At 48.7% G+C, this 22,309-nt stretch overlaps 2 long non-coding RNA genes across 16 annotated transcripts; both read right to left on the bottom strand.

The window, feature by feature from the left end:
* Positions 1-288: 288 nt before the first annotated feature.
* LOC115636124 lies at positions 289-22,309 on the bottom strand. Of its 15 annotated transcripts, none has more exons than XR_003996823.1 (14): positions 21,709-22,309; positions 21,218-21,408; positions 21,073-21,106; positions 20,567-20,686; positions 18,990-19,970; positions 17,952-18,817; positions 14,346-14,432; positions 8,967-9,102; positions 7,810-8,601; positions 5,572-7,514; positions 5,062-5,095; positions 3,864-4,051; positions 2,738-2,794; positions 289-1,895 (listed from the first exon to the last, which is right to left on the bottom strand). It is a non-coding gene; the product is annotated as an uncharacterized LOC115636124 (long non-coding RNA). The 15 variants fall into 15 exon arrangements; XR_003996819.1 differs by having other exon boundaries at positions 5,062-6,401; positions 6,734-7,514; XR_003996832.1 differs by having other exon boundaries at positions 5,062-6,401; positions 7,179-7,514.
* On the bottom strand, positions 9,750-12,522 carry LOC115636125. Its single transcript, XR_003996833.1, has 5 exons — positions 12,170-12,522; positions 11,695-12,055; positions 11,246-11,379; positions 10,112-10,962; positions 9,750-9,815 (listed from the first exon to the last, which is right to left on the bottom strand). It is a non-coding gene; the product is annotated as an uncharacterized LOC115636125 (long non-coding RNA).

Genomic DNA, 22,309 nt, shown 5'->3' with positions numbered 1-22,309 from the left:
AGGGCAATCCAGGGAAAAAGGGCACAAAATGATTTTCTGCTGTTGCTTTCATAGAGGAAGGATTGAGTGACATTTACCCAAATTCTCCTGTGACACTGTTTCTGCATTGGGATCTCAACCCAGAATTCCAATGGGCAGGGGAGACTGCAGGAACTATGAGATAGCTACCCACAGTGCAACGCTCCGGAAATCGAAGCTATCCTCAGTACATGGACACACACCACCAAATTAATGTGCTTAGTGTGGCCACGAGCACCCAACTTTATACAATCTGTTTTAAAAAACCAGTTTCTGTAAAATCAGAATAATCCCACAGTGTAGACATACCCAACTCCATCCAGCCTGTACTTGGGTTAGCTGAGCCTCAATAATAAAGCCAGTGGCCTTCTCTAGTTGGCCCAATTTGTCATCATGTTCTTGGTTCTTAAAAATATTCCAAACTGCTGCTGCACTATTGGCTCCATCCCATAGGGAAACAGTCAAGTCCCTCTTCTTCCAGAGGAAATAACCCAGGCCCTCTGTTGTGCTAATCTAATGGCAGGCATTTGTGAGCAATTTTGGTATGTACAGGTGATCTGGAAACTAGATAAGGGCAATCTAAACTTAACAGTCCCTAGTGTTGTATTAATCACAGTCCATCAATATCCTAATAAATTTCTCTTTGGTGTAGTACTATACCATATCTGTTATTTAACTAATCTCAGGTACTTTTAAGAGGCACTAACATTAATAGCATAGGAGGGGGTGTATTGCAATAAGGTACAGGTTACATTATTAGTAATGTAACAATTTCTATACAGGGGAAATTTCCTGTAGCAGAACAAACTCTTTGGGTATTTGTTTGATTATTCACCCATTGGGTGACCAAATACATAAAAGAGGGTCTTATGGCTAACACATTGCAAACTCCAGGAACAGCCATCATATCTACTTCACTATGGAATGCATCAATTTCAATTACAGATTCTTGCGGTTCATTTGTAGTGATATCATATATTTCTATTTCCACTGACCCATTCTTTTTCCACTCAATTGTTTGTTTGAAAAGAAAATTTTTTTTCAATTCCAGGATATCCCATATAAACAATCTTTAAATAAATCACTTAAGTCTGAAGGCCTTGGCCATTGGATTTATCAGATATATAGCACTGTCTGTATTTGGATGTATTACAGGGGTAATAGTGTGATGGAGGAGATGGCAGAGGCAGTGGCAACAAGGTGCCTTTGGTACTTGTCATTTAAAATCCAATTAGGGAGAGCAACACATGCTAAAGGACTTATACAAAACACAGGGTGTGGCCTGTAGAATAAACCCCAACATCCAATCAATACCACATTCCCAAGCATGGGTCCCACAAATTTCTTCCTGCAAGTGTATAATTCTTTGTTTCTTCACCAGGGTGAGTTCTTAATGTCTTTTCTAGTAAGGAGTTCCTGGACTTTGGCAATTTCAGTGAAGCAAGTGTTCCTCCTTCTTTCCTGAAGCAAGCATGGCTCAGCATCCTACAGGAGAGAGGTTACTAGCATATCAGCCTGTAATGGCTTTGCTTCTTCTAGAAAAATCCAAAGGCACAGTAGATCTGTCACTGGACAAAGGAGAGGTTGTCCTTTTTCCTTGGTGTCCAGAAGGCACAGCAGAACTAGAAGGAGAAATAGGCTACTCATCATTAGGAGAATCCTCCCAAGGTGGAGGGGTCTTTTTGCAGTGAGAAGCATGGGTCCAGGCAGTCAATCCTTGGCACTTCAGGGCAGTATTGGTGATTAACAGGACTTGGAAAGGGCCATTCCAGCGTGGAGCCAGGGGAGTCTTTCATTGGTGGACCTTTACATAGATCCAGTCTCCTGGTTCCAAGGAGTGGCAGGGCTGCTAGAGTCTTTGGATAACACTTCTTTACCTGTGATAAAAGAAACTTAACACATTTCATTAGTGCCCGGCAGTATTTAGCACATCTCATAACTGCTTGGGCTCATTCAAGCCCCCCCTTTTCTTGGTTGTCAGCCAAGCCTTAGCTGTGAGCAGTGTCCTTGAGTGGGGCCAGTGTCTTACATTTGGACTAAGCATGCTGGCTATTTTTTTTCCCAGTTAATTCGTTGTGTTCTTTTTCCTTCTTGGCTTCATTTAACCTACAAAGGAAACTTCCACGCTTCACTCATAAACCTTTTTCCCAACCATGAACAGATACACATTGCTATTATACAGTATATTAGTCTTATTATTCAATGTATGCCACATATACCCTTCCAGTAAAATAACCTTATTACAGAGCTTTGGAGCAACAAGACAGGATAAGCACACCCACTTTTGAGGAGTTCATTCAATTCAACCTCTAGTCCAATAGCTTCCCACCCTCCCCAGCCCTCTGGCTAGAAATCTGAGGTAGCCAGAAGGATCCCATGTACAATATGAGGAGTGGGTTAACCCTTCTTGTCCTTGCTTCCAAAAACTGTTGGTATGCAAATTTTAACAACAATTTTTAATTAAAAGATTTGGCCAATGAAGTTTGTTTTTGTTTTTTACTTAAGCAAATGTGTTAGACTTTAGTATATCACATTTGCCTGATTTATCCAAACACTTTGTATTTCAGATTGAATAAAACAAATGTCTGCATTCCAATCCAACCCCTCTGCCTGATTTCAAACCAGACTATCCCATGAAAACACTAAACAGAACAATTCCAGCCAGGAGACAAACACCACAAGACAGAACATAGAACTCAAAACATAATTTCTATTGTACCAGTAAATGCATGCTATGTTGAATGTTGTTCAGCTGGCATCAGTTTTCTCTGATTATCTGAAAGACAAAAAAAACAGGTCTGCCCCTTCAGGGAAGTCAATCATTACTTAAATATACAAATACCCTTGTTGATTTCAGGCAAAACAGAGGAATTACCCCATATTTTCTTGTATTTATTTCATAAGCAGCCCAGGTTTTCAATTACATTAAACTATATACATTTTTCAGCTAATTTAACTAAATTGTTCATAGCCAAACCAAATGATTGCAATCCAATAATTTCTTTGCCTGAATTTACAAACATTTTGCAGACACCAAAAACCTTTTTTCTTTAGCATTTTTACAAAGTTCAACTGCTGTTCCCTCCAGCAACTACAGAGTTAACTTCTCAGTCTTCCTTAAATCACTTGCTTGTCTCCCAACAGCCACTTTTATCAACTTAAATCACCATTTCAAGATATTGTCCTGGGTATTTGAAATCCCCATGCTTACACTTACATACTCCTTCCTTCCACTATACCCTCAGAATTTCCAATCTGTTTTTCAATCTCTCGTCTGTTGCCTGCCCGCCTGGGCCCGATCCTGCTTTTCTCGCTGAACCGTCCCTTCCATGGGCACCAACTTGTTCCACTACCAGTTTAGCTAGGAGGGTGGGCTTCTCAACTAGCCCCCACCCCTCCTGGTCTATTCCCTTAAACATTCTTACTCACAAGACTACCCGAGTCCTCCTTCATGAGGCTTGCCACCCGGACAAAAACACATGGCCCATTGGGCAAAGGCCATTTACTTAACATACAATCCAAACCCCTTTAGAGGATTTTACCTAGAGACCCATCCATCTGTCTGCTGACACTTAAACAGAAAAGAGAATTGCACAGAGGAAATTACAGTCTAATCCAGGTTTTTCTACTTCTATTACACTGACCGCTACAGGGGACGGGACAGAAGGATCTCAATACAACCTCAGAGCTTCCTCGCACGCATGGCTTCCACTCCGAGGAATTACGAACGAGAGGTTCAGTTCCGCCCACACTCCTAACATCCAAATGTATACAGAGCAGAACCAGATAACAGGCCCGCCTCTAACCAGAACCAGATAGTATTTCCTTATCCTATTAGGGCTCACCTTATCGGATCACGAACCCCAGGGGCTGTGGAGAAGTGAAGAAGAGGGGTTATGCACCCCAGTGGCACCGCTCCTAGTTCACTGCAGCCGTCTGGAGTCCAATGTCCGAGCTAGGAGAGTCCCGTCTGGAGTCGCCAGAAACTCTTACTGAAATATCAGGTCTGCCTAGCTGAAAGCCAATTAACAGCCTGACAGGGATAAGGAAAAATGCTTTATTCTGCAGAAAAAGGAGAGCCTGTACCTTGGTACAAAAGACTCTGTCTTACACAAATTTCACACACCTTTTATACACATTCAGACAAAGACCCTTGCGTCTTAATACTTGATTGGTAAGTGTAAAGTCTCATGTTTCCCTTATCTAAGTAGAACTAACTGGTTAGGACCAGGATCTTCTTGCCTTGAGGCAGAGCAAAAGAGATAGTGAAAAAATGCAAGCTATTGTGTCCATGAGCAGTACTTACTCCCCCCTCCTTACTGGGGGCTTGTAAACTATTAAGGGGCGTCAGCCAGCTTTCACACCTACCACATCTGCCTGTGTGCTACAAAGGGAGACAGCAGAAGGTGAGGCAAGGAGAGAGAGACAGAGACAGAGAGAGACAGAGTGTGTATTGGCCAACACATTAGAGGAGAGAGACAGAAAAACATGGGAGGAAGGCAAGCAACTTGCAGTCCTCCTCCTGGATCCAACTTTCTGCTGCAGAGGACACACCACCCCTGGCCAGAAAACTGAGCAGCTTCTGAAAATGGGGACCTTGTCTCCCTCATAACCACTAGTCAGGAACCTTTTTTTTTTTTTTTTAAACAAACTCAGCCCTAGCTAACAGGGCGCCCCTACGAGGAGCGAGGTAGGCTGTGAGCAGAGGAACCATCAAACCAGACACTTCTCACTGATAGTGACGGCTGTTCCACTCCCAGATGGATGGCTTTTGCGCGGCATCAACAATCCTCGCTGTCTCAGCGCTCTTGCTCCCCTTCCATCGCATGAGGACAGTGGACTCTGACGCGTGACTTCTTTTCCTTTGCAACTAAACCCACCACAAGGGGAAAAAAATACCCTACCCTCTCAGGAGGCAATGTCTTGTAGGCTCTTCTTTTCACCTCCCCGACAGGGTAGGCCTCCGCCCTCAACCATATTTCCATTACATCTTTAGGACTAAAAGTAGAAAATGCCCCTTGCAATGACACCTGAAATACTCACTCTGCATAGCAGACTCTGGTCAGAAATGCCAAACCTGCAGAAAAATATGCAGAAATTGGTCATGTTTTTGGCCTAATTGGCTTGCAAATTGCTTGTTGGCTAGTTTTTGGCTTGTAGGTTGTTGTTTGCTGTAGTTTCTGACTGCTTTTTTTTTTTGGTCGGCTCCCAGCAATTGGGGGCACGCAGGGGAAAGAGGGGAAAGAGTCAGGGGTGTACAGGGGGCTCACCACAGTCTCTGACGACTTGCAATGGGAGATTTAGTCGCACAGTGTTGGGGTTCCAAGGGATTGGCTTGCTTTGGAATTGTTTTGAAATGGGATTAGCTTGATTTTTGGCTTATTATGAAAGTTGGGGTGCTTATTTACCTAGTGAAAGTTGACAACTGAGACTCTGGTCCCTTCTCCAGCTTTAATCCCACAAAGCACCACATTCAACGAGGATGTTCAGAGCCTCTGCACAAAACTGGAGTGAGAACAGGTGAGGAATTCCAAGCACTGACCACTTACTCACAGCCAGTTATGTGGAAGGCAGAAAGCTGAGGACTGTTCATCTCTGCTTACAAGGATGTCCAGGCTGCTCAGGTTCATTTCTTCTAGTTTCTCCTCTAGCTGCGGCTCCTGGATGATCCCTCTGCCAAGGACAACAACATGTAACCCAAGCAGGAGCCATCACTGCCCCAAGTTCTATTGGTGTCTGAGATGCCGCCATCCCTCTCCCATCCACTGTACACCCCACTTGATGAACAGAGTCAGAGTCAACTCCCACAGTCACCCCACACCACTACCAATGGAGGATCTAAAACCCATCATGCTTCTCTTCCTCCTCCCAATGCCCCAGTGGGATACAGACTCTCCAGACCAAGCCAGCGAGCATGAACCATTGCCCATGTTATATGCAAGGAGACAGTACAAGGAGAGGCAGACACATAGAGAGCATGTTGGCCAACATATGAGAGCAGAGATACACACACAGGAAGGAGGCAAACTCAGCACCTGTAGTCACCTTCCTGGCTCTCCACAAAGGGTTACTGCATTTCAGGAAGACTCCATAGCACCTGACAACCCCTTGACAGGGCACAAAGGATTCCCCTGAGCTTATTGTGTCCCCATGAGATGCAGAGGCCTTTCCTCAGGGGCCTTCCCCATACTCACAAATTCTCTCCACTGAGAAGAGTGTTTGCAGCCCTCCCTCAATACTGAACTTCAGAAAATTTCCATTTGCTCTTACTCTGCAGATTGCTGTCCGGCTTTCGTCACTAGGGATGGGCTCAGGGTGGCCACTACTTCTTTGGTCTGATGAGAGACTGGCCAACCTGTGGCAGAGACCAATCTCAGTAGGAACTGAAAAAGAGAAAGAGAGAACACTTGTAAGCTAGGCCAGCACTGGGGCATGGAAGAAAAATGGACACACACACACCCCCCACTGGCTGCTGCCCATTGGGGCCCCCTTCTCTATTCCTCTCCAGCCCACCCAGGGCCTAAAATGCTCATCACTCCTAAGAAGCTACAGCCCTCCAGGAAAGGGACAATCCCAGACCACTACCAGCCACAGGCAGAGCTGGACCTTCCCCAGGACCCATCCCAGGGATAGGAGAAGCATCTCTCTGCCCTCCATGAGGCACCTCACTCTGCAGATACTGGATAGAGAAATATCATTTCACAAAAACACACACCTGCTCCTCCAACATTACAAGATCGCTCCTTGGCTCCACTGCAAAGCAAAACAACTAGATTGGGTACGTCTGCTTCCTCCAGATGCTCCTACTCTGTCTGGGGCTGCTCCGCTGGCCTGGAGCAGCCCTCCGCAAGAACAGCTAATCACCTATGGAAGAGCCATCACTGCCAAAAACAGTCTAGGTGCACGACATCTTCCAGTACCTGCCTCCACTCTCGCACCCACTATCCTGCATGATTTTCATCCCCTCCTACTTGTTCATAGCTCTCGAGACCTAGCCTGTGGGGATGCACACCTAGCACAGCTGCCTGTGTCCTATGAAGGGAAAAGGCACAAGGAGAGGCAAGGACAGAGACAGAGAGAGAGAAAGAGAGAGTGTTGGCCAACACACTAGAGAAAAGACAGACAGCAAGAGAAACATGGGAGGAAGGCAAGAAACTCACCAGCTGGAGCCATCTCCCTGTATCCAACCTTCTGCTGTGGAGGACACACTGCTTGTGAACAGAGAAATGACCAGCCCCGAAAAGGGGGACCTTGTCTCCCTTGTAACCACAGCTGTTCAGGAATTTTTTTTTTAAAACACAAATCCAGGCACAGCTAACAGGGCATCTCTATCTGGAGCCAGGTGGGCCTTGAGAAGAACCCTCAGCAAAACACTTATCTCAGAGACAGTGGTGTCTGTTCCGTGTCATCGAATAATTCTCAAGTTCCCATCACTCTTCATCACTGTCCATCGCATGAGGGCAGCAGTCTGACATGTGTCTTCTTTTTCCTTGGTACTAAACCCAGCAGAAGGGGGAAAAAAACAAGTTATCTCCTTCTGCAAGGTCACATAGTCTTCTCATTTCACAGCTCCCGTATCCCACAGTTCTGCCCTCAACCCATCTCCCATTGGCACTTTACACCTGCAACTAGAAGGGACTCATTGTAACTGCACCCAAAATAGTCAATTTGCTCAGGAGACTATTGCCCCTTCCCCAGCCTTAATATCACATTGCTCTGTACCCAGTGAGGAAGCACAGGGCCTATAAAGAGAAATACAGCGAGAACAGATAAGGAATTGAAAGCACTGACCTCTGACTCACAGCCAGTTATTCAGAATTCAGAAAGCTGAGAACTGTTCATACCTACTTAGAAGGATGTCCGGGCTGCTCAGATCCATTTCTGCCAGTCTTTCCTCTGGTTGGGGCTCCTGGACAATTCCTCTGCAGGAACACCTGCAAAAACCTAGCATGAATCATCATGACACAAAGCTCTATTGGTGTGTGAAATCTTGCCCTCAATCCTGCCTCCCTCTTCCATCCCATCTACACTGGCGCCACTCGAACAGAGAACGAGTTAACACCAACAGTCACTGCTCCACTTTAGCACCCACTGCCCCTTCCCCTCCTACTCCTCCAGGGCTCCCAGGACCTAACCTGTGGGGTGCACACCTAGCACCCCTGCCTGTGTCCTAAGAAGGGAGATGGCAGGAGGAAAGGTAAGGATAGAGATAGGGTGTGTGTTGGCCAACTTACTAGAGAACAGAGAAAGACAGAGTAAAAAACATGGGTGGAAGGCAAGCAACTCACCACCTGCAGTCATCCTCCTGGATCCAACCATCTGCTGCAGAGGACACACTGCTACTGGCCAGAGAACTGAGCAGTCCCTGAAAATGGGGACCTTGTCTCCCTCATAACTACAGCTACTCAAAAACAGAGCAATCACCAAAGCAGACACTTATCTCACTGAAAGTGGCAGTTGTTTCACTCCCAGTTGAATGGCTTTTTCATGGCAGCAATAATTTCCTGCAGTCCCATCGCTCTCACTTGATTTCCATTGCATGACAGCAGTAGACTCTCATGCAGGATCTCTTTTCCTCTGGTACTAAATCCAGCCAAAGGGGAAAAAAACAAACAAGTTACCATCTCAGTGGGCAATGTTGGGGAGGCTCTTCTTTATGCCTCTCCCACACAGTAGTGCTCTGCCCTGAACCCCCCTCCCATCACACCTTTAGGACTACAAGTAGAAAGCACCTCTTGCAACACCACCTGAAATAGTCACTCTGCATAGCAGATTTTGGTCAGACATGACAAACCTGCAAAGAAACTGCAGAAATTGGGCTTGTTTTTGCCTTAATTGCTTTCTGAGTTTCCTTTTGGACAGTTTTTGGCTTGCAGATTGTTAGGCTTCTAGCCTGTAAGAAAACTACAGCGAGTACAGATGTGGAATTCAAAGCATTGATCGCTTACCCACAGCAAGTTAAGCGGGATTCAGAAAGGAGAGGACTGTTCATGTCTTCTTAGAAGGATGCTCAGGCTGATCAGGTCCACTTCTGCCAGCTTCTCCCTGGCCTGGGGCTCCTGGACACTTCTTCTGCAAGTGCACCTGCAAAACCCATGCATGAGCCATCAGTACAAGTTCTATTCATGCATGAAATCTTGCCCTCATCCCTTCCTTCCTCTCCCATGCCATCCACCTGAGGCCAACTCAATGAACAGAGATGAGTAAACAGTCACTGCTCCACTTCAGCACCCACTGCCCCTCATGATTTTTCTCTGCTCTTCCTTCTCCATGGCTCCCAAGACCTAGCCTGTGGTGATGCACACTGAGCACCCCACCCATGTCCTCTGAAGGCTGATGGCACAAGGAAAGGTGAGAGAGACAGACAGACAGAGGGTCTATGTTGGCCAACACACTAGAGAACAGAGAGAGACAGAGTGAAAAACACGGTGGAAGGCAAGCAACTCCCCACCTGCAGTCATCCTCCTGGATCCAACCTTCTGCTGCAGAGAACTCGCCGCTCATGGCCAGAGAACTGAGCAGCCCCTGAAAATGGGGACTTTGTGTCCTTCATAACTACAACTAGTCAAAAACATTTTCTTACAAACCCAGCCCCAGCTAATGTGGTGTCCCTACCAGGAGCAGGGAGGGCTGGGAGCAGAGCAATCACCAAAACAGACACTTATCTCATTGAGAGTGGCAGCTGTTCCGCTCTCAGTTGGACGGCTTTTGCGTGGCATTGATAATACTCACGGTCTCATTGTTTACCATCGCATGAGGGCAGCAGATTCTGGCGCGTGACTTATTTTCCCTTGGTACTAAACCCAGCACAAGGGAGGAAAACACATCAGTTACCACCTTACTCAATGTCTTCTTCTAGGCTCTTCCCTTCACCTCTCACGCATGGCAGGGCTCGGCCCTCAACCCTCTTCTCATTACACCTTTGGCATTACAACCAAAGTCACCCCTTGCAACGGCAACCGACAGTCACTCTGCACAGCAGACTCTGGCCCCTCCCCAGCCTTAATACCACAGAGTCCCGTACCCAAAGACAAAGCACATGGCCTGTGAACAATACTACAGCAAGTACAGATGAGGATTTCAAAGCACTGACCTCTTACTCACAGCCAGTTAAGTGGGGGCAGGAAGCTGAGGACTGTTCATGTCTCCTTAGAAGGATATCCAAGTTGTTCAGGTCCACATCAGCCTCTTCCTCCTCCAGCGAGGGCTCCTGGACAATTCCTCTGCACAAGCAGCTGCAAAAGCCAAGCATGAGCTGTGATCACACACAGCCCTATTGTTGCTTGGAATCTTGGCCTCATCCTTGTCTCTCTCTCCCATCCCATCTACATCAGCCCCACTCGAACAGTGACTGAATAAACATTGACAGTCTCCACTCTATGCTAGCACCCACTGCCCGGAACGATTTTCGTCCCCTCCTACTTGCACGTATCTGCCAAGACCTAGTCCGTGGGGAAGCACACCTAGCACTCCTGCCCGTGTACCATGAAGGGAAGCAAGGAGAGAAAGAGTGTTGGCCAACACAATAGAGAAGCGAGACAGAGAGAGAGGGAGAGAAAGAGAGACAAGAGAAAGGCAAGAAATTCACCAGCTGGAGTAATCCCCTGGATCCAACTATCTGCTGCAGAAGACATACTGCTTGTGGACAGAGAAATGACCAGCTCCTGAAAATGGGGACCTTGTCTACCTCATAACCACATCTAGTCAGGAATCTTTTCCTACAAAGCAAGCCTCACCTAACCAATAGTCCTAGCCTGTAGGCAGGTGGGCTGTTACCAGAGTCCTCACCAAACCAGACACTTATCTGACTGATGGTGATGGCTGCTCCATTCCCAGCTCAACAGCATCTGCATAGCCTGGCATCAATAATGCTCATTTTCTCATGGCTTTTGGATGCTTTCCATCTCACAACAGGGGTGGGCTCTTACCTTTGACTTCTTTCCCCTTTCCCAAAGCACAACAGAAGAGGGAAAACCAAAGTCATCATTGGATTCTCAATGTTTTCTTTCATCTTCGTCTCTCATCTCCCATTACACCATTTTAGATACAATTAAAAAGCACACAATGCACACTCAACCTGTGGAATTCCTGCCCAGAGAATGCTGTGAAAGCCAAGACTATAACAGGATTAAAAAAATAACGAGGTAAATTCATGGAGGACAGGCCCATAAATGGCTATTGCTCAGCACGGGCAGTGAGCAGAGCCCTCGCCTAACATGACACTTACCTCACTGATGGTGACAGTTGCTCTGCTCCCAGCTGGATGGCTCTTGCCTGGCATCAACAATGCTCGGAATATCCCAGCTCTCCCTCCCTTTCCATCGCTTGAGGGAGTGGACTCTGACCTTCCACTTCTTTTCCCTTGGTAGTGAACCCAGCACAAAAGGGGGAAAACAAACAAGTTAGCATCTCAGTCAGCAATGTCGCATAGGTTCTTCTCCCATCTACTGCACCCCAGACCTCCACCCTTCATGCTTCTTCCGTTACACCTTCAGAAGCACAACTACAAAGAAGACTCTTGCACCTACTGCCAAAATAGTCACTCTGTACAGAAGACTTGTGCCTTTCCCTCATATGAATCTCACAGAGCCACATACCCAATGAAGTTCACAGCCTCTGACCAAAACTGAAGTGAGAACAGATGAGGAATTCCAAGCACTGATCGCTTACTCACACCCAGTTATGCGGAAGGCAGAAAGCTGGGGACTGTTAATTTCTGCTTAGGAGGATGTCCAGGTGGCTCAGGCCCACTTCTGCAAATTTCTCCTCCAGATGCTGCTCCTGAATGATTCCTCTACAAATGCAACAAGTAACCAGAGCAAAAGCCATCACTACACAAAATTCAATTATTGCGTGAAATCTTGCCCTCATTCCTACCTCCCTCTCCCATCCCATCCACATCAGCCCGAGTCAACACCCACAGTCACTGCTGCACTCTAGTGCTCACTACCCTGCACGATTTCAGTCCCCTCCTACTTGTTCCTAGCTCCCGAGACCTAGCCTGTGAGGATGCACACCTAGCACAGCTGCCTGTGTCCTATGAAGGGAGACAGCACAAGGAGAGAGAGACAGAGACACAGACAGAGTTTGTGTTGGCCAATGCATTAGAGGAGAGAGAGAGAAAAACGTGGAAGGGAGTCAAGAAACTTACCAGCTGGAGTCATCACCCTGTATCCAACCTTCTGCTGCAGAGGACACATCATGTGGACGGAGATATGATCAGCTCCTGAAAGTGGGGACCGTGTCTCCCTCATAACCATAGCTAATCAGGAATCTCTTCCTACAAACCGAGCCACAGCTAATGACCAGTCCCGGCCTGGAGGCAGCTGGGCCGCTACCAGAGAGAGTCTTCACCAAACCAGACACTTATCTCACTGATGGTGACGGCTGCTCCACTCCCAGCTCAATGCCATCTGCATAGCCTGGCATCAACAACACTCACTGTTTGTTTCACAGCTTGAGTCCTTTCCATCTCACAATGGGGGTGGGCTCTTACCCTTGACTTCTTTCCCCCCTGGTACTAAGCACAACACAAGAGGGAAACACAAAAGTTATCATCATAATCTGCAATGTTGTGCAGGTTATTCTTCTCATCTCCCATTACACCTTTATAGCTACAATTAAAAAGCACACAACACACACTCAACCTGTGGAACTCCTTCCTAAAGAACGTTGTAAAGGCCAAGACTACAATGGGGTTCAAAAAGGAAGTATGTAAATTAACTCAGGAGAGGTCCATCAATGGCTATTAGTCAAAATGGGCAGGGATGGGGTCATTATCCTCTGTTTGTCAGAAGCTGGGAATGGGAGACAGGGAATTGATCACTTGGTTATTCCCTGTTCTGTTCATTCCCTCTGCGGCACTTGGCATTAGCCACTGTCTAAAGAAAGTAGCCCATTGCACCTGCATCCAAGGGAGTCCACTACCAATCGAGCATCTAGTACCCATCATGCTTCTCTTCCTCCTCCCAATTCCCCAGTGGGATGCAGACTCTCCAGATCAAGCCTTTGAGCATGCACCATTGCTCATGTTCTATGCCAGAAGACAGTACAAGGAGAGAGAGGGGATGCATGTTGGCCTACATATGAGATTAGAGAGAGAAATAGGAAGAAAGAAACTACAGAAAGACATGTTATCACCTTCCTGGCTCTCCACAAAAAGTTACCATACTTCAGGAAAACTCCATAGCACCTGACAACTCCTTGAGACGGTACAAAGGATTCCCCCAAGTTTTTTGTCCCCAGTTAGCTGTAGAGGCCTTTCCCCAGAGGCCCTCCCAATACTAAGGAATTCTCTCCATCAACAAGAGAGTCTTTGCAGCCCTCCCTAAGTGCTTGTAGGCTAGGCCAGCACTGAGGCATGGAAGAAAAATGGACACACACACAGATCATTGGCTGCTGCTCACTGGAGCCTCCTTTTTTATTCCTCTCCAGCCTATCCAGGCCCTAAAATGCTCATCACTCCTAAGGAACCATAGCCCACCAGGAAAGGGACAATCCCAGGCAATTACCAGCCACAGCCAGAGCTGGACCTTCCCCAAATCCCTGCCCATGGAAATAAGAAGCATCTCTCTGCTCTCAAGGAGGCAACTCACTACACAGTGTGACAAAGTTCCTCCTCTACCTTGGTGGGTCCTGCGCTTATTGGTGGATTTGCTCACCTCACAGATTCACCCTGTGGGTCGGGAAACAGCCCAGAGACCTTCCCCTCCGGCTGAAGCTACAGCCCAGGTCAATTCCTCCTGTATTTAATCAGGAGTTGGGAGGTTTGCGGGGAACCCGGGCCCGCCCCCTATTCCAAGTTCCAGCCCAGGGCCCTGTGGACTGCAGCTGTCTAGAGTGCCTCCTGGCATGGATGCACGACAGCTACAACTCCCTGGCTACTTCCCCATGGCCTCCTCCAAACACCTTCTTTATCCTCACCACAGGACCTTCCTCCTGGTATCTGATAACGCTTGTCCTCCTTAATCCTCCAGCAGTACGCTCTCTCACTCAACTCCTTGCCTTCTTGCCCCCATCTCTTCACACATGCTCCTTCTCCTCTGGCTCCTCCCTGCCTGACTGGCGTGAGCTCCTTTTTTAACCCAGGTGCCCTGATTAGCCTGTCTTGATTGGCTGCAGGTGCTCTAATTAAAGTAGCTCTCTCTACTGCCTTCTAGAAAGATCTTAATTGGCCCCAGGTGCCTTGATTAACCTGGAGCAACTGCCATTTTGTTACCAGGGTACTAGGGATTTGTTTAGCCTGGGGCTAACGTACCTGTTTCTCAGTACTTTACTGTAGCCATCTGGCCTTGCCCCATCACATGCTCTACTCCACTATCCACTACCCTGCAGGATTTTTGTCCCCTCCTACTTCTTCATGGCTCCCGATACACAGCTTTTGGGACTGCACACCTAGCACACCTGCCCATGTCCTAGGAAGGGAGACAGCACAAGGAAAGGAAAAGAGAGAGTCAGTCCATGTGGATGATCAATGGACACATTCAGTAGGCAATCTGGGGTTCGTGCATCAGTGGCTTAGTCATATGATATCTGGGGGTGAGGGCTGCACTGTATGGTAGAGGGGTTTAGGGTTCCCAAGCTGTACTGAGGGAATGTGGGATTCATAGGCCTTGGAGAGTAAGGGCAGGGTGGAGGGGGGTTTAAAGGCCCCAGTGTAGCTGGGAAGGGTAACAGGAATTGAAGAGGGAAACCTGGGTGGCATGGGGAAATGCGGTGCTGTGGAAGTGGGGTCCAGCAATGGAGAAATAGATTGAAGCCAGTTGGGGTGTAGGGATTGGGTGTCATGGAGGATGGTGGGGTGCTCTGAGATGGGGAACAGATGGGGTGGATTGGAGGGCCACGTGCAGGGGGCAGATTGGGGTGGGGCAATCGGAGTGCTGGCAAGTCTGGGGATGCAGGAGCAGGTTGGAGGAAGTTAAATGGGTCCCAGTGGGGGGAGGCTGGAATGCACTGAAGGAGATGCTGTGTGCGCATACCTTGAATGGCCACCTGGTGTCACTAAGTATTTTCCTCCGGGAGCAAGAGTGAAACCAGATGGCCAATCCAGATAATGCACAAACCATTTCCCTCATCAAGGGACAGTGACAATGAGGGGCCACTGGGGTTAATGCACAGAGCATTTCCCTCATGGAGCAGCAGTGTCAGTGGGTGGCCTCTTGGGGGAATGCACAGAACATTTATCTCATGGAGCAAGACACACACTGGGTGAGCACTCTGGCTACTGCACAAAGCATTTCCTTCGTGGAGCAACTGTGCATTACCCTGCATGGCCACATGGTGTCACTGTTGTTCCATGCACAAAATGCTCTGTGCATTACCCGGCGTGGCCACACGGTGTCACTCTTGCTCCATGCAGGAAATGCTCGGTGCACTAACCCGCGTGGCCACACGGTGTCACTCTCGCTCCGTGCAAGAAATGCTCGGTGCACTACCCCGCGTGGCCACAGGGTGTCACTGTTGCTCCATGCAGGAAATGCTGTGTGCATTACCCTGTGTGGCCACACGGTGTCAGTAGTTATTTCCCTCATGGAGCAACAGAGACACTAGGTCAGGGGTCGGCCACCGCGTGCCAAAGACGTCACGGGAGCTGATCTTTAATGGCACGCGGCTGCCTGCCGGGACTCCAGGGTGGCATTAAAAATCCTGCCAGCACAGCAAGCGCAGGGTCCGCACTCCCGGGCTGCAGCACCGGGCCGAGCGCAGCAAGCCGCCAGCCCCTCCCTCGCCTTCTCCCCTCTCCTGGATCCCTGCCGCCACATGCATAGCTCTGAGGCTGGGGCTGCGTGCTCCCGCGGGGCAGCGTTTGGCTCTGCGGGGAGGGCTGAGCCGCTGGTCTGGGGTCCTGGCCACCGGCCCCACTCAGCCCACTGCGAGTCTAGGGTCCCAGCAGCCGGCCTGACACAGACCACTGCTCATCTGGGGTCCCGGCCAGTGGCCCCGCACAGCCTGCTGCCGGCCTAGGTGAACAGAACCGCAGACCAGCAGCAGGCTGAGCGGGCTGGCGCCGTAAGATCAACATTTTAATTTCATTTTAAATGAAGCTTCTTAAACATGTTGAAAACCTTGTTTATTTTACAATACAATATATAGAAAGAGAGACACCTTCTAAAAAACATTAAAATGCATTACCAGCACGCGAAACCTTAAATTACAGTGAATAAATGAAGACTTGGCACACTGCTTGTGAAAAGTTGCTGACCCCTGATATAGACAACAACACTATTTCACTTCAGTGTCTTCCTAAATGTTAATATTCCTTTTTTGATCTTCGAATCGAAGCGATAGCAATAGACAAGACTTGTCTGGTTACATGACAAGACCTGAGGTAACATTTACCCTTTGATCTCTAACAATGCAGGCTGCATTTCAAACCTCCATTCATTTACAGATCTTCCTAACCAGTTTTTAACGTTCGGCCATGGGTCAGGTCAGTTTGTGAGTCAATCAACTCATTCTGGCCCTGTCACCTTACAATGAGGTATTACATTACACTCAGAACATCCCAAGGTTTCTGTGGCTTTGAGCTCCTTAGGACCTAGCCTTTAAAATGCCCCGGGCCGTTGACCTCTCCCTGTGACAAAGGTGCAGGTCTCCCCTTTCTAACTCCTCTTGGGCCGTTGGCACTTGCTGGGCAACAAGACCACCCACTTCTGAGGGAACGGAGGTCTCTCCTTTACAGCGCTTTTCGCTCTGCCCCATTGGAACACCCCTGGCTTCAGGACCTCCCTGTAAGGTTTGGGTCTCCTTTGCCAAGCAAATTAAGCCACAAGCCACTTTGACACTGTGATGGAGTAGGGACTGTCTGAGTGGGGGATGGAAGAGCCGGGGATTACTTTAGGTGAGGGACCAAGACCTAAGCCTGTAACCTGAGCCAGGGAGCAGGGAGGTGTGTCAGCACCTTTGCCGGGGAAGCTGGACAAAGGAAGGGGCCGGCTGGAGGGAGTTGAGTTTAGTTTCAGTTTTGGGCTGGGTGGTTGGAATTCAGGGGACTAAGCTTCCTGAGCCCCAGAAGGACTTGATTGAGGGGTCCTGGCGGTGCCTACAAGCTCTGCTGTAACCTGCATTCCTATTGTCCAATAAACTTTCCGTTTTACTGGCTGGCTGAGAGTCACTGAGTCCCAGGAAGAGGGGTGCAGGGCCGCACTCCCCTACACTCTGTGACAGACACACCCGGCAAAATGACAGCCCTGTAACCAAGGTGTAAGGTCTTATCCCTCGCAAGCTTAAGCTAGCGGAGCCTTTCTGTGCCTGTGGCTGAGCGACCCCCGTTTAAGGATGGAGCTTCCGTTTCTCTTAGTCACAGGAAATTCCCCCACAATGATTTCTACTTGGATTTTTTGAGATTTGAAGTGAACCCTTACTTGCGACCTATCCCGGTCAGATGGAACATGGTGTGGCGAAGGGGCGGCTATAAGGGGATGGCGGAGGCCATGGAAAATTCACCCCTTTTCTTAAAAAAGCCAAGAAATGGCCCAACCATGCAAATGTCGCAAAGGCTGGAAATGAAATACAGAAATTGGGGCGAGGGGTTGGCTTAATTGACTTGTGAGTTGCTTGTTGGCTTGTAAGTTGTTGCTCATTGTAGCTTCTTCATTTTTTTTTGATTGGCTCCCGGCAATCGGGAGCACAGAGGTGCAAAAATGGCAAGAGAAGGGTGCACAGTGGGCCCACCGCAGTCCCAGACTGCACGCCAGGGGAGATCTAGTCACTGAGTGTTGCGTTCTTAGGTATTGGCTTGTTTTGAAATGGGATTAGCTTGATTTTTGGCTTATTGTGAAAGTCGGGGTCCTCATTTACCCAGGGGAAGTTGGCTACTGTGACTCTGGTCCCTTCCCCAGCCTTAATCCCACAAAGACCCATACCCAACGAGTAAGGACACAGCATGTGAAGAATAATACAGAGACTATAGATGATGAATTAAAAGCACTGACCTCTTACTCACAGTCAAGTATGTGGGAGGGAGAAAACTGAGAACTGTTCATGTCTGCTAAGAAGGATGTTCAGGCTGATCAGGTCCACTTCTGAGAGTCTCTCCTCCAGGTAGGGCTCCAGGACAATTCCTCTGCCAGTGCAGCTGCAAAAGCCATGCATGACCCAGCATTACACAAAGCTCTGAAGGTGCATCAAATCTTGCCCTAATCTCTGCCTCCCTCTCCCATCCCATCTACATGGGCCCCACTCCATGAACAGAGACGGCATCAACACCGACTGTCACCGATCCAGTCTTGTGCCCACTGCCACACATGAGAGTTTCATCCCCTCCTACTTCTTCATGGCTCCCAAGACAGAGCCTGTGGGGTGCACACCTAGTCACACCTGCCCGTGTGCCATGAACAGAGACAGCACAACAAGAGGCAAGGACAGATTGACAGAGAGAGCGTTGGCCAACACACTAGAGGAGAGAGAGGGGGAAACATAAGAGGAAGGCAAGCAACTCGCCACCTGGAATCATTCTCCTGGATCCAACCTTTTCTGCAGAGGACACAGAGCTTGTGGACAGAGAAATTAGCAGACTCTGAAAATGGGGACCTTGTCTCCCTCGTAAGCACAGCTAGTCACGAACACTTTGTTACAAACCCAGCCCCAGCTAATGGGGCATTTGTACCTGGAGCCAAGTGGGCAGTGAGCAGAGCCCTCACTTAATGAGACACTTATCTCACTGATGGTGACAGTTGCTCCACTCCCAGCTGGATGGCTCTTGACTGGCATAAACAATGCTTGCAGTCTCCCAGCTCTCACTTGCTTTCCATCGCAGGACGGGAGCGGATTCTGACCCTCCACTCCTTTTCCTTTGGTACTAAAACCAGCAACAGGAGGAAAACCAAACTGGTTAGCATGTCTGCAGTGTGCATAGGTTCTTTTTCTCGCATCTACCGCACCTCAGGGCTCCGCCCTCAACCCTTCTCCCATTACAGCTTTAGCACTACAACTAAAAAGCAACCCATTGCACCTACATCCAAAATACTCACTCTGCACAGGAGACTTGTGCCTTTCCCTCATCTGAATCCCACAGAGCACCGTTTTCAATGAGGAAGCACACGGCCTGTGAAGAAAATTACAGTGAGTACAGATGAGGAATTCAAAACACTGACCTCTTACTCACAGCCAGTTATGTGGGAGGCAGAAAGCTAAGGACTGTTCACGTCTCTTTAGAAGGATGTCCAGGCTGCTCAGATCCACGTCCAGCAGTTTCTCCTTGGGCCAGGGCTCCCGAATGATTCCTCTGCAACAGAAGCTGCAACACCCAAGTAGAAACCATCACTACACAAAGCTCTATTGGTGCTTGAAATCTTGCCCTCATCCCTGCCTCCCTCTTCCATCTCATCTACATTGGCCCCACGCGAAAGACGACTGAGTTAAACACTGACAATCACTGCTCTACTTCCTCACATGGTTTTGGTCCCCTCCTACTACTCCAGGGCTCCCAAGACCTAACCTGTGGGGATGCACACCTTGCAGGCCTGCCTGTGTCCTAAGAAGAGAGACAGCACAAGGAAAGGACAGACTAAGAAAGAGTGTTGGCCAACACAGGAGAGAGAGAGAGAGAGAGAGAAAAAATGAGAAACATGGGAGGAAGGCAAGCAACTCGTCACCTGGAGTCATCCCTCTGGATCTAACCTTCTGCTGCAGAGGACACAGCGCGACTGGCCAGAGAATGGAGCAACCCCTGAAAATGGGGTCCTTGTCTGCCTCATAACCACAGCTACTCAGAAACACTTTCTTACAAACACAGCCCCAGCAAACGGAGCGTCCCTACCAGGAGCAAGGTGGGCCGAGAACAGAGCAATCACCAAAACAGACACTTATCTCATTGAGAGTGGCCACTGTTTCGCTCCCAATAGGACAGCTTTTCCTTGGCATCAGTAATTCTTTTGGTCGTCATCGCTCTCACTCACTTTCCATTGCACAAGGGCAGGAGTCTCTGATGCAAGATTTCTCTTCCCCTGGTACTAAATCCAGCAGAAGAGGAAAAAACAAGCATGTCACTATCTCAGTGGGCAATGTTGGGGAGGCTCTTCTTTTCACCTCTCAAACACAGTGGGTCTCTGCCCTGAACGCTCCTCTCATCACACCTTTAAGAGTACAAGTAGAAAGCATCCCTTGCAATGACACCTGAAATAAGCACCCCGACTTTCATAAGTCTGCTGTGCAGAGTGACTATTTACCCCATGAAATTTGGCAACTGTGAGTCTGGTCCCCTCTCCTGCCTTAATCCCATAGGCCCAGTACCCAACAAGGAAGCAAACGGAGTGTGAAGAAAATTACAGTGAGTAAAGATTAGAAAACAAATCAGTTACTATCTCGCATCTACTGCACCTCAGCTCTCCGCCTTCATCCCTCCTTCCATTATAGCTTTAGCACTGCAACTAAAAAGCAGCCCGTTGAACCTACATCCAAAATACTCACTCTGCACAGGAGACTTGTGCCTTTCCCTTCCCTCGCCTGAATCCCACAGAGCACTGTGTTCAACGAGTAAGTTAACAGCCTCTGAACAAAATTGAAGTGAGAGCAGATGAAGAACTCCAAGCACTGACAGCTTACTCACAGCCAGTTATGTAGGAGGAAGAAAGCTGAGGACTGTTAATCTCTCCTTAGAAGGATGTCCAGGCTCCTCAGCACCACGTCTGCCACCTTCTCCTTCAGCTGCTGCTCCTGGACGATTCCTCTGCAAGCGCAGGAAATAAACCAAGCAAGAGCCATTCGTACACAAAATTCAGTTGGTGCAGGTAATCTTGCCCTCATCCCTGCCTCCCTCTCCCATCCAATCTACATCAGCCCCACTTGATGAACAGTAACCGAGTCAACACCAACAGTCTCTCTTCCACTCTAGCGCCCACTGCCCCGCATGATTTTCATCCCCTCCTACTTGTTCATAGCTGCCGAGACCTAGCCTGTGGGGATGCACACCTAGCACTCCTGTCCGTGTCCTATGAAGGGAGACAGCACAAGGAGAGGCAAGGACAGAGACAGAGAGAGAGAAAGAGCGTTGGCCAACACACTAGGAAAGAGACAGACAGAAAAAGAAACACGAGACGAAGGCAAGAAACTCACCAGCTGGATTCATCCCCCTGGATCCAACCTTCTCCTGCAGAGGATACATGCTTGTGAACAGAGAAATGATCAGCCCCTCAAATTGGGGACCTTCTCAACCTTGTAAGCACACCTGGTCAGGAACCAGCTAACAGGGTGTTCCTACCTGGAGCCAGGTGGGCCGTGAGCAGAGCCCTCATCAAACCAGACTCTTTTCTCACTGACAACAGAGACTGCTCCAGTCCCAGCTGGACGGCTCCTGCCTTGCACCAACAATGCTTACGGTCTAGTCGCTCTCGCTCGCTTTCCATCGCATGAGGGCAGTAGACTGACGCGTGATTTTTTTCTGCCTTGGTACTAAACACAGCACAAGTAGAAAAAACAAATAAATTACGATCTCAGTGGGCAACGTCACACAGGCTATTCTTTTCCCCTCTCCCACACGGCAGGGCTCAGCCCCCAAATCTCTCCCCCATTACACATTTAGCATGACCACTAAAATGCACCCCTTGTAAAGGCAAAGAAATAATCACTCTGCACACCAGACTCTGGCCCCCCCCCCAGAGGCAATCTCTCACAGCCCCATACCCAACGAGGAAGAACACAGCCTGTGAAGAATACTACAGCGAGTACAGATAAGGAATTGAAAGCACTGACCTCTTACTCAGAGACAGGTGTTCAGAATGCAGAAAGCTGAGGACTGTTCACATCTGCTTAGAAGACCGTCCAGGCTGCTCAGATCCACCTCTGCCAGTTTCTCCTCCTGCTGGGACTCCTGGACAATCCCTCTGCAAGAGCAGCTGCAAAAAGCCAAGTGAGAGCCAGCACTACACAAAGCTCTAATGGCGTGTGAAATCTTGCCCTCATCCCTGCCTCCCTCTCCAGTCCCATCAACATCAGCCCCACTCGATGAACAGAGACCGGGTTAACACTGACAGTCACCGCTCCACTCTCGTGCCCACTGCTCTGCATTATTTTTGTCCCCTTCTACTTCTTCATGGCTCCTGATACATGGGCCGTGGGGATACACTCTGAGCATGCCTGCCTGTGTCCTATGAAGGAAGACAGCACAAGGAGAGGCAAAGACAGGAAGAGCGGGAGTGTTGGCCAACACCGTAGAGAACGAAGAGAGAAACACAGGAGAAAGGCAAGAAACACACCACCTGCAGTCATCTGCAGGGATCTAACCTTCCGCTGCAGATGACACACCACTACTGGCCAAAGAACTGACCAGCCCCTGAAAATGGGGACCTTGTCT

This window comes from Gopherus evgoodei, chromosome 16 (genome assembly GCF_007399415.2).
Source record: "Gopherus evgoodei ecotype Sinaloan lineage chromosome 16, rGopEvg1_v1.p, whole genome shotgun sequence".
In the NCBI taxonomy this organism is placed as follows: domain Eukaryota; kingdom Metazoa; phylum Chordata; order Testudines; family Testudinidae; genus Gopherus; species Gopherus evgoodei.
The sequence above is the reverse complement of the archived record's forward strand: the minus strand, read 5'-3'. Positions and strand labels throughout refer to the sequence as shown.